The sequence below is a fragment of the Rhinopithecus bieti genome, unplaced genomic scaffold (genome assembly GCF_001698545.2).
Source record: "Rhinopithecus bieti isolate Rb0 unplaced genomic scaffold, ASM169854v2 scaffold_32012, whole genome shotgun sequence".
Classification (NCBI taxonomy): Eukaryota; Metazoa; Chordata; class Mammalia; order Primates; family Cercopithecidae; genus Rhinopithecus; species Rhinopithecus bieti.
Window position 1 is genome coordinate 2,661,161 of NW_016814432.1, and position 9,881 is coordinate 2,671,041.

Consider the following 9,881-nt stretch of genomic DNA (forward strand, 5'->3'; position numbering starts at 1 on the left):
ATTTTGACATTTGGGGGCAAGCTACCTAGTTTAGAGATACCACAGGATAAAGAACTTCTGGAACAAAACGTCAGTTTCTAAGTCCTCAAAAGGAATGTCTAACAAAAGTACTTTTTGCACAAGGCGAGGAGCTGGCGCTGAGCTGCAGACCTGGCACCCAGCTTCCTCTCCCTGCTGTGCGGCTCGATGGCTGCCTTTGTCATTGGATCTGTGACGCAAGTAATTCTAAATGACCCCAAAGTGTTTTTCTCTCCTTTAGATTGTTTGTCTTGAGGTAGACTGGGTGTTAAAGATAAGCCAGGCTTGGAAGCATGGTTAGAACCAAGTGTGACTAATCGCTGCCAGTCGTGCAAGGAATACTTCTTCTCCCATATGCCGGGGCACATCCCTCCCCTCATTCTCTGCTCGGTCAAGTCCTGCTCTCCAGTCCCCACCCACCGCCAAGGAAAGGCCTCCAGTGGACAGGAAACTGGGCTGGGGCCATAACAGCTCCCCAGCGCATGGTGTGGTGTGTACAACCGGGGCTGATCCATATGCGTGTCCTCTCTGCCAGCTGCTGGCTCCCCTGGTTGACTCAGCTCCTTCTTTGCGGTGTGTGCTCCTCTATGTGGGGGGGAAACACAAGGTTCTCCTCTAAGCTCTGCCAGGAACACACACTGGATTTATTGTATGTCAATGGCTTCCAGGCATCCAGTTTCTTATCCATAAGAAAAGAAGGCTGGCACCTATGAGGCGTGCCCTCCCTCCCCAAGTCCATGTGCATGGCAGACATCATCTGTTGATCATGTCCCTGGGCTCCGACGTGAACTTAGACTCCTTTTCAACCCTGGGCTCCAGGCAGCCACCACCAACCCACTGCTATTGGCTTTTTTAATGAAAGTGGTTTGCCATTCTGGGGCTAAGCTTCCTTTCAGATCTAACAGTCTATGACTGTATGAAATGAATGCAACAGCAATATGGCATTAAGAACAATGGGCTAGACCAGCCAATCCTGCTATTTATATATTCCTTTTTTTTTTTTTTTTTTTTTTTTTTTTTTAAGACAGAACATACTTTTATTTGAAGTAAAATGTCTCCAAATTCATTTATGAACCTTGATGCCCTTTTGTAGGACAACAGAATTTCTTTGGTCTTATATTTTGAACTGGATTCCAAATGAGAGCCAACTTTTTAAAAAAACATTTTGTAGCTCAGGTGACTGATATCTGGTTATGTTCTCCAAGTCCATGTCCTTCTTCCCTTTTGTAAATTTTACAAAATTTAAGCAATCAGATTAGGATGAACAACTGATGATGAATCTTTCTTTGGTGAAATGAATTCAGTAGATCTAGTAGCCCAGGCATGTGTAAGACAGGGGAACAGAGTCCTGGGTGTCGGGAACTATCAAGCCCCACATGGGAGCTTTAGGCTGAGGGTCTTGGAGCCTTAGAAAGATAACAGTCTTATTGTGCTTTGGCCACGTCGTGGTCTTTGTCAGTTGGCATATGTCTCTATAGGACTGTTAAGTTCCTCGAGGAGAGAGACCCTGCTTGAGATCAACCAAAGAACTGTGGATAAATTGGTTTTCGAGTGAATCTTCTGTGTTCAGGCCTTCAAGAAGCATACTTGAAAACATATTGGGGGTCTTAGAAGGCAGCCTATAGTCTGTCTGGAAAAACATACTCATCACTGTCAGGCAGCGGAAAGATCCCAAGAATCCTTTCTTTCTTGGAACACTATTCCTGGAAAAGTGAGCCTGAATATTGCTTCCAGGCCTGACTGCAGTTTCTATTAGGCTGATCCAATTTGCAGCCTCTCCAGCAGGCACTCAATGTCCCAGGGCAAGGAGGGGGCGCTTCTTTGAAGAATCAGTATCAGATGCTGAGGCCATCCCAATCATTGGCCTTTGGGCAAAATGCATAAACTTGAAATGGCAAAACTCCCAACAAAGTTCATTAGAACATCTGGGCACCTTATCAGGGATTTATCAAGCTTTCCAGTGTTGATCCTAGCCTTGTTTTAATGAAAATCGCCTGTTGATGAACAATTTATGCCAAGAATTTTTCCTTGTCTTCTCCTCTTTCTCCTTCTGCTTCTCCTTCTTCTCTCTGCACGTCCCTGGCTTTTATCACTGCAAAAGTTAATTCTGAAATAGTGAACAAGCCTCATATGTCCAGGCCTGCTATATACACTGCTATTATCAAACATTTGTGCTTAGGTTAACCACTCTATGTCAACATAAAATAAGTGTAGTGGACATCCATCATCACAGCTTGAACTGGGGAATTGCATGAGGTTGAATTACCCTCTACTTTTGCAACTGGGTCATTGGCCAAGATAACACAACCTTTCAGTCTTCATTTGTGTAAGTTAAGAAAGATCGTCATATGTTTTACTGATTTTAAAACTGGTAATTTTATACTAGTCACATATTTCAACTAATTGTTATTCCTCTGTAATTGTGCCTTAAGATGACTTAACCCTAGAAGTTGCAATTATAAAATTAAAATAAATAACTATATTCTGACAGAGTGCTACCCATCATGTAAATCAACAAGCTTTGTTCATAGCCTTGGGGAAAAATAATGCTCTTTGAATAATCAAAATGCTATTACCATAACATTACCATACACTTTTATTTCTCTGCTCTCCCATGACTCAGTTGGTATGTTTGGTTGTTTTTTTTTTCTTTTTGATTCCTTGATTTACATGAATAAATTAACTTACAATGGCAGCTAATGAGACAAAGAAAGGGGATACTGTTGCAGGCTAAGTGAGGGGCAACCTTGGGAATGGAAATTCTCAGAAAACTCTCCAGGCCTTAAGACAGAAACTCTAGAGCCCCAGTGGTCCGGAAGACATAAAAGATGCCCAGGCCTGGAAAGAGGAGTCAAAACCCAAGGACCTGAAAAGCTGGTGGGTGGTAAATACATTTTACAGGAGGCCATTGTTCTGGACCAAGCTAGGCCCCAGCAAGACCACACCAAGCCAGAATGGAGTCCCTTGTGCTCAGTGCCACATAATCAGGCTCAACTTTGAAACAGGTCAGTTTTCCCAAAAAACCCAGCATATTACAGTCAACCTGAATCCTCGTAATAAGGAAGTCCCCTCTGTCTTAAACCTACAAGGAAAGTAACTTGGAAGCACCCAATCTGCTTTTTTGTCCCATCTCTGCTTTCTTCAGCCCTTTTCTGCCTATAGAGCTATAACCACCTCGGGCTGGGCACAGTGGCTCACGCCTATAATCCCAACACTTTGGGATGCCGAGGTGGGCAGATCACCTGTAGTCAGGAGTTCGAGACCAACCTGGCCAACATGGTGAAATCCTGTCTCTACCGAAAATACGAAAATTAGCCGGGCGTAGTGGTGGATGCCCGTAATCCCAGCTACTCAGGAGGCTGAGGCATGAGAATCGCCAGAACCTCAGAGGCGGAGGTTGCAGTGAGCCAAGATTGCACCATTGCACTCCAGCCTGGGCAACAAGAGCAAAACTCCATCACAAAACAAACAAACAAACAAACAAACAACAACAGAAAAAACTAACTGCTCCTGCTCATCCCATTGGAGCACCCATTCTACTTTACAGAATGTGATGTTGCCCCATTCTAGAATCACAAACAAAAGCCAATTCGATCTTGGAACTACATTTGTGGTAATTTTGTCTTTTGATAATGGGGTTGAGGAGAGGGAGGGATGAGTAGCTGGAACACAGAGTATCTTTAGGGTGGTGAGACTGCTCTGTGTGCTACTACGGTGGCAGATAATGTCATTAGGCATTTACTCAAACCATAGAATGTATTAAATATAACTCTAAGACTGAGCCAGAAAGCACACTGTGTGCTCTGAGCGATCATGATTCGTCAGTGAAGGTTCATCTGTTGTAAGTCATGTCTCACGGGGTGGGGATGCCGACGGTCGGAAAGGCTGAGAGGCAGACGGGGGGTGCACGGGAAATCTCTGTGCTCTCCCCTCAAGTTGTGAACCTAAAACTGCTTTAAACAATAGACCCTATTTAAAAAATTGTGTACAATGGGATCCATATTTCCACAGCTGTAGATTTTGCGTTCACTGTCCACATGCAACAGAACAGCACTGGATCTTTCATTTGGAGACCACTTGCCTTAGAAATGAAGCTTTTGAGTCAGATGAGAACATCTAAACCGGGGACTTTCTGCTGGTCTCCTGGTTACATCATTAGGATATTATCTTAATGACACACAGCGGCCAAACACATTCAGTTACTCACCTTGAAATCTGCGCTTTCTCCTCACTAAATCCCAGGCCCTAAGGGCAGAGTCTGAACACAGGCACTTCCTAGTCAGTCCTAAAGAACCATATGGTGGTGTGGCATGGTGGTTGGGATGAGGCATTTAAAAGACTTTCTCTTTGCAGTCACAGGAGAGTGGAAGACATTTCCAGTTAGTTAAATGAAGCACAGAGGCTAAGCCAGAGGCAGCGTTTTTCCTACCTCCTTAGGTTTTCTAAGAGGGAATGAAATTTCCACTCCACTCCTCTGGGGAAAAACTGGGGAGGAGTCTTGCAGCTTCTCTCCATCCCTCACCCTCTCCTCCCCAGAGAATGGCAACCTCTGTTTAACGGGTTCATTTGGGAGAAGGAAGTAAGGGCAAGCGCACCTCTGCCTCTCCTGGGCTCCCCACCTTCAGGCCTGGTCAGGGGTCCTGCCTTACTCTCTCCAGCAGGGTGAGGGATGGCGCTAGAACTGTGTCTGAGACTCATAGGGAGTTTGATGTTTTCAGGGTTTTTTTTTTTTTTTTTTTAATTTAAAAGCCCTTGTGGCTGCTGGTCCTGCATTTTCATCAGAGCTAGCAGTTTTCATCTCTATCTGATTCTTGTAATTGCATCCAATATCTCATGAGCCGTGGGGACAGGATCCTAAAATCACAACAGGGTAAGGGGGAGGGTTGAAATCTACATACAGAAAATGGTATGTCCACAGGTCTAGCAAAAGAAGGAGGGCGGAGCTTATGCCCAAGGACCAAAGAACACCCAGTCCTCCTCTCTGCTGTCCCTCTGGCCCAAGGAAGAGACAAAGGATGGAGGAAGCTCCCGGCCTTCTCTGCTCAGGGCCTTACTTGTTCCTGTTGTGTCTTGCATGTACATCTCTGTCTCCAAGCCACGTCTCCAGAACCTGCCAAGCTGGTTGATGCACTGTCTTCATTTTATTCTCTTCTTTATTTTTAAATTCACTTTTAAATTTCATACATAACATACAAATATAGTCTCACTATAAAAATGTTAAATCCTACAAAGTAGATATCCCATGTAAACTTTCCCCAACCCCCGCTCCATCCTCTATCTTAACACTTTTCTCTGAGAACCACCTGCTGCAAACATTTCCTGAAGACCCACTTCAGGGGCCTCTGCTGTGATGAGGTCCACCTCTCCAGAACACACTACCTGCTACCCCCTCTCCCAAGGACCAGATTCAGCTTATTTAACACCCAGTGTAGCTACAGGTTATCAGAAACATATTGACCAAATGCAATGCGTGAATCTTTTTTGGATCCATGATTCAAACAAACAAACAGATAGGATCATTAATAGACACTGAGGAGACATTTGGAAATGTGAGCCATGACTGGATATGGGATGATGATCAGGAATCATTGTTAATATTGCCGACATGTGACAAGGGATTTGGGTCTTTATAAGTCCTTGCCTTTTAGATATATAATCTGAAACCTGTATGACTGAACTTCTGTGAGGCCTGGAATCTGCTTCAGAATGGGACTAAGCAGGGGGCAGAAGCTGGGGGTAAAATTGAAACAAGATTGGCCATGCGTGGATAATTATTGAAGCTGACTGTGGGAATCTGGAGGTTTTCTTTTGCGTGTGCTTAGAATTTTCCATAATAAATTTTGTTTTGTTTTGTTTTGTTTTGTTTTAAAAAAAAGAAAAGCACAAGACCCTGTCCTGGCCAAGTTTCACTGACAGTCCTGGGGAATGAATCTGTTCTTGCCGCCCTCAGGACCTCTGGAGCTGGGGACAGCTGATAGACGGGGAGGGCCGCTGGCAGGTGTGGGCACTCACCCAGCTGAGAAGGGGCTGTGGGAGTGGGAGTGGCCCTGACCCCATTAATGAAACTGGACTACTCTCCGCAGAGCGCCAAGCTCATTCTTGGACTCAGATGGAAAACATGAACAGCATCCTTTGCAATGACCCCGCTTTGAGGTTCCCGTCATTTCATTGTAGGACGAGGTTCCCACACCCCGTCTTAATTTGAAACATTCAGGCACATCTCTTCCCCATTATGAAGCAGCGGAGAGATGAAGGTCTTAGAAGCAGCCTTGCTCTGTGATTGCATGGTGGAGTTTCTGCCCCGGAACGTGGGCGTCCTGACACATGGGATGCTAGAAGCAGATGTGGCTGAGCAGAGCTTAGGACTCTGCCCAGGAGTCAGAGATGATTGGGATATTTACTTTGAAAAGTAGCCTCTGTAGATGGGAAATGATTAATTCACTATGAGGAATTGTATATTCTGCAGAGTGAGACCCTCAGGAAAGAAAGGGCCTCTTTGAGAAAGCCAGATTGAGAAGGTTTCCCTCGGTGTCCCAGCACATCAAAGCCCCTTCCTTCCCACAGTCACTTAATTGTCTGCCTTCACAAGAAGGGAGGCAGCAAGGAGGCCAGGGATGGGGAGAGGGAGAAAGGGAGAAAAGCTATTTTACCTGCTCTGGAAAAGTTGCGGATCATCGAAGGACATTAGCAAGAAAGTGAAAAGACAACCTAGGGAATGGGAAATATATATTTAGAAATATCTGATAAAGGTTTAACATCCAGAATATGTAAAGAATGCCCACAACTCAACAACAGAAAGACATACAACCCAATTTTAAAATGTGCAAAGACTTTGAATAGACAGTTCTCCAAAGAAGATATACAAATGGCCAATAAGGACACGAAAAATCAGCATCATTAGTTCCTAGGGAAATGCAGATCAAACCCCAAGGAGATGTCACTTCACACCCACTAAAATGACTATAATAAAAGTTCAATAAAAAGTGGAAAACAAGTATTGCTGAGGATATAGGGAAATTAGAGCCCTCATACTTGCTGGTGGAAATGTAAAATGGTGCAGCTGCTGTGGAGAACAGTTTGATGGTCCCTCAAAAAACTAAACAATGACCATATAACCCAGCAATTCCGCTCTTAGGAATATACCCAAACGAATTGAAAGCAGGGCCTTGAACAAATACTTACCCATGTCCACACAGCACTATCCACAATGACTGACAGACGGAAGCAACCCAAGTGGCCATCAACAGGTCCATGGAGAAAGAAAACGTGGCCCATGAGTCCAATGGACTCTGATTCGACCATACAAAGGAAGGACATGCTGATGCTACAACACGGATGCACCTTGAGAACATCATGCTAGGTGAAATAAGCCAGACACAAAAGGACACATAGTGTATAGTTCCACCTCCATGAAACACCTAGAATAGGCAAATTCACAGAGACAAAAAGTAGATTCAATGAGGGAGGGGAGCAGGTTAGAGAAAGGGAGGAGCGGGATAGGGAAAGGGAGGAACGGGAAGTCGTTGTTTAATCACCAATAGGCAGGGTTTCTGCTTGAGATGATGCAAACATTTTGGAACTGGATACGGGGACAGTTGCACAGATTTGTGAATGTAATTAATGCTGCTGATTGTACACTTAAAAAGTCGTTAAAAGGGCCGGGTGTGATGGCTCGCGCCTGTAATCCCAGCACTTTGGGAGGCCAAGACAGGTGGATCACCTGAGGTCAGGAGTTCAAGATCAGCCTGGCCAACATGGCAAAACCCCATCTCTACTAAAAAATACCAAAATTAGCTGGGTGTGGTGGCAGGCACCTGTAATCCCAGCTACTCGGGATTGAGGCAGGAGAGTCGCTTGAACCCAGGAGGTGGAGGTTGCAGCAAGCTGAGATTGCACCATTGCACTCTAGCCTGGGAGATAGAGCAAGACTCTGTCTCAAAAAAACATATATATATTTTATCACCATTTTTAAAAATGAATAACGTCATATGCCAAAAACCACTGAATTGTGCACTTTATATGGCTAAGTTGTAAAGTATATGAATTGTATCTCAATAAAGGTGAAAAATAAAAACAATTCACACACACACACACACAACCCTCAAAAAAGTTGTGAGTCCTCACCCAGGTCCACGCTGATGTCCACCAAAGATGTGATTTTCAGAGTGGACGGAGCCGCCCGCACCCAGTGTTAAGTGAAGTGGTGGCACCTGCCACAGGGCTCTTTCTGATCACCACGAAAGTGGCGTGAGCACCTTCCACCATTTGTGTCGGCCACAATTGGCCTGTGTTGTCCTGCGGATGCCAGTGGAACTGGGTTTTAGCTGTAGCATGTGCCTTCACGTCTTCACAGATCTTCATAGATCGTGTGTTCAGTGTGTGAGGGAAACGGTTCTTCCAGCATCTTCTCAGCCCCTCTGCAGAGGACATTGACCAGTGTTTACAGAACCCAGTTTGAGACCCTCTTGGTGAATTTGGACAACTGAGCCATTCACTCTTCCTTATAAAACATGAGCAACTAGGGGGACAGCAGACACTTTCCAAGACTTTGGTCCCCCTCACATAGTGCAAGCTGAGTGGGGAGAAGCTAGGAGCCCCCTGCAAAGGAGGCTGCCATCTCAACCTGGTCCCGCAGGGCCTCCCTGGCCTCCCCAGCCTCTCCCCACAGCCTCCTCCTGCCCATGCTGCAGCCTCACCACCTAGCACTCTTCCCTCAGCGGGCACAGTGCCCCCCCGCCAAATGCTCCAGGCTGTCCAGGAGTCCTTCAGCCTGAAAAACCCTCCATCCTTATCCACTGACTTGACTATTTCTGGGTCTCAATCCACTGCTACCTCAACTTCGAACCCTTTCCAGACCCTGACAATCTGAGTTAGTTGATCTTCCTCTGTGCTCCCACCTTTGACATAGAACTTATATTGTCCTTGTCTATGTCTGTTTGATCTCTGAAGTCCTTGAGGACAGGGGCTGTGTGTGCATCTCTGCATCCCCATTGCTTAGCACAGTGATTGACACACAATCAGCTCTCACATGTTTGTTGAATGAATGAATGAATGAATGAATGAATGAGTGAATGGCAGGACCACCACATTAGACAACCCAGGGGACAACACTCACATTGAGGGGGCAGGAGACAGTTGCAAATGTAAATACTGCCTGGAGCTGTACAGCTGGGAGATCTTGAATGATTGCCTCTTTATACCCCCAAGTAGAATCCCATCCTCTGAAGACGGTACACAGGGTGTTGTACCCCCAGCTTTCACACTAAGATGGCCACTTGTCCAAGATCCTCCAAAATCATTCTTCACTGGCCAGTCCTGGTGATGCCTGTTCCTACATCCTACTTTGGAGATTCGATTTTGACCTCCAAGGATCGCCAGAGAGGGTCCTTTCCTCACTCTGTGCTTGTGTGCTGCAAGGGGCAGAGGCAGGGCCAAGGGAGGGAACTAACTTTTGATTCCATTTCCTCCGTTATCACGCCAGCTTCTTCAAAGTGCCTCACTTGGGATTTCAGTCAAAACCCACACAAATAAACTATATTTTCTAATTTTCCATTTTCTGAATATTACAGTTTTATGTGGACAGCAATCCCGGTGATTGTGCTCCTAAATTTCCCGGAACGGTCTAGAGGTCATTCTAATAACACATGAAATGTATTTCAAAGAGTCCCCAGATCAGAGCAGCTTAACAATAGTGGATTGTCAGCACGAATTCCTGCTATGTGTTTATATTCAAACTCGAAATTTTCCACTAAGATTTCCAAATGCATCTCAGAGTCTTTGGCTAACACCAATTTGTGCCCCTTCATGCTAATATGGAAACTACAATCAACTGAACATTGATTGTGTGTGTGTGTTTTTTTTTA

At 45.2% G+C, this 9,881-nt stretch overlaps 1 long non-coding RNA gene across 1 annotated transcript in view; it reads right to left on the reverse strand.

The window, feature by feature from the left end:
* The window catches only part of LOC108514272 (uncharacterized), a 17,303-nt gene extending 9,887 nt beyond the window's left edge, over window positions 1-7,416 (reverse strand). Inside the window, exons 1-2 of the long non-coding RNA XR_001881183.1 lie at window positions 7,201-7,416; window positions 6,669-6,726 (exon numbers count right to left, since the gene is read on the reverse strand). This is a non-coding gene — a long non-coding RNA (uncharacterized LOC108514272). The remainder of the gene's footprint in view (window positions 1-6,668; window positions 6,727-7,200) is intronic.
* Between the last annotated feature and the right edge of the window lie 2,465 nt (window positions 7,417-9,881).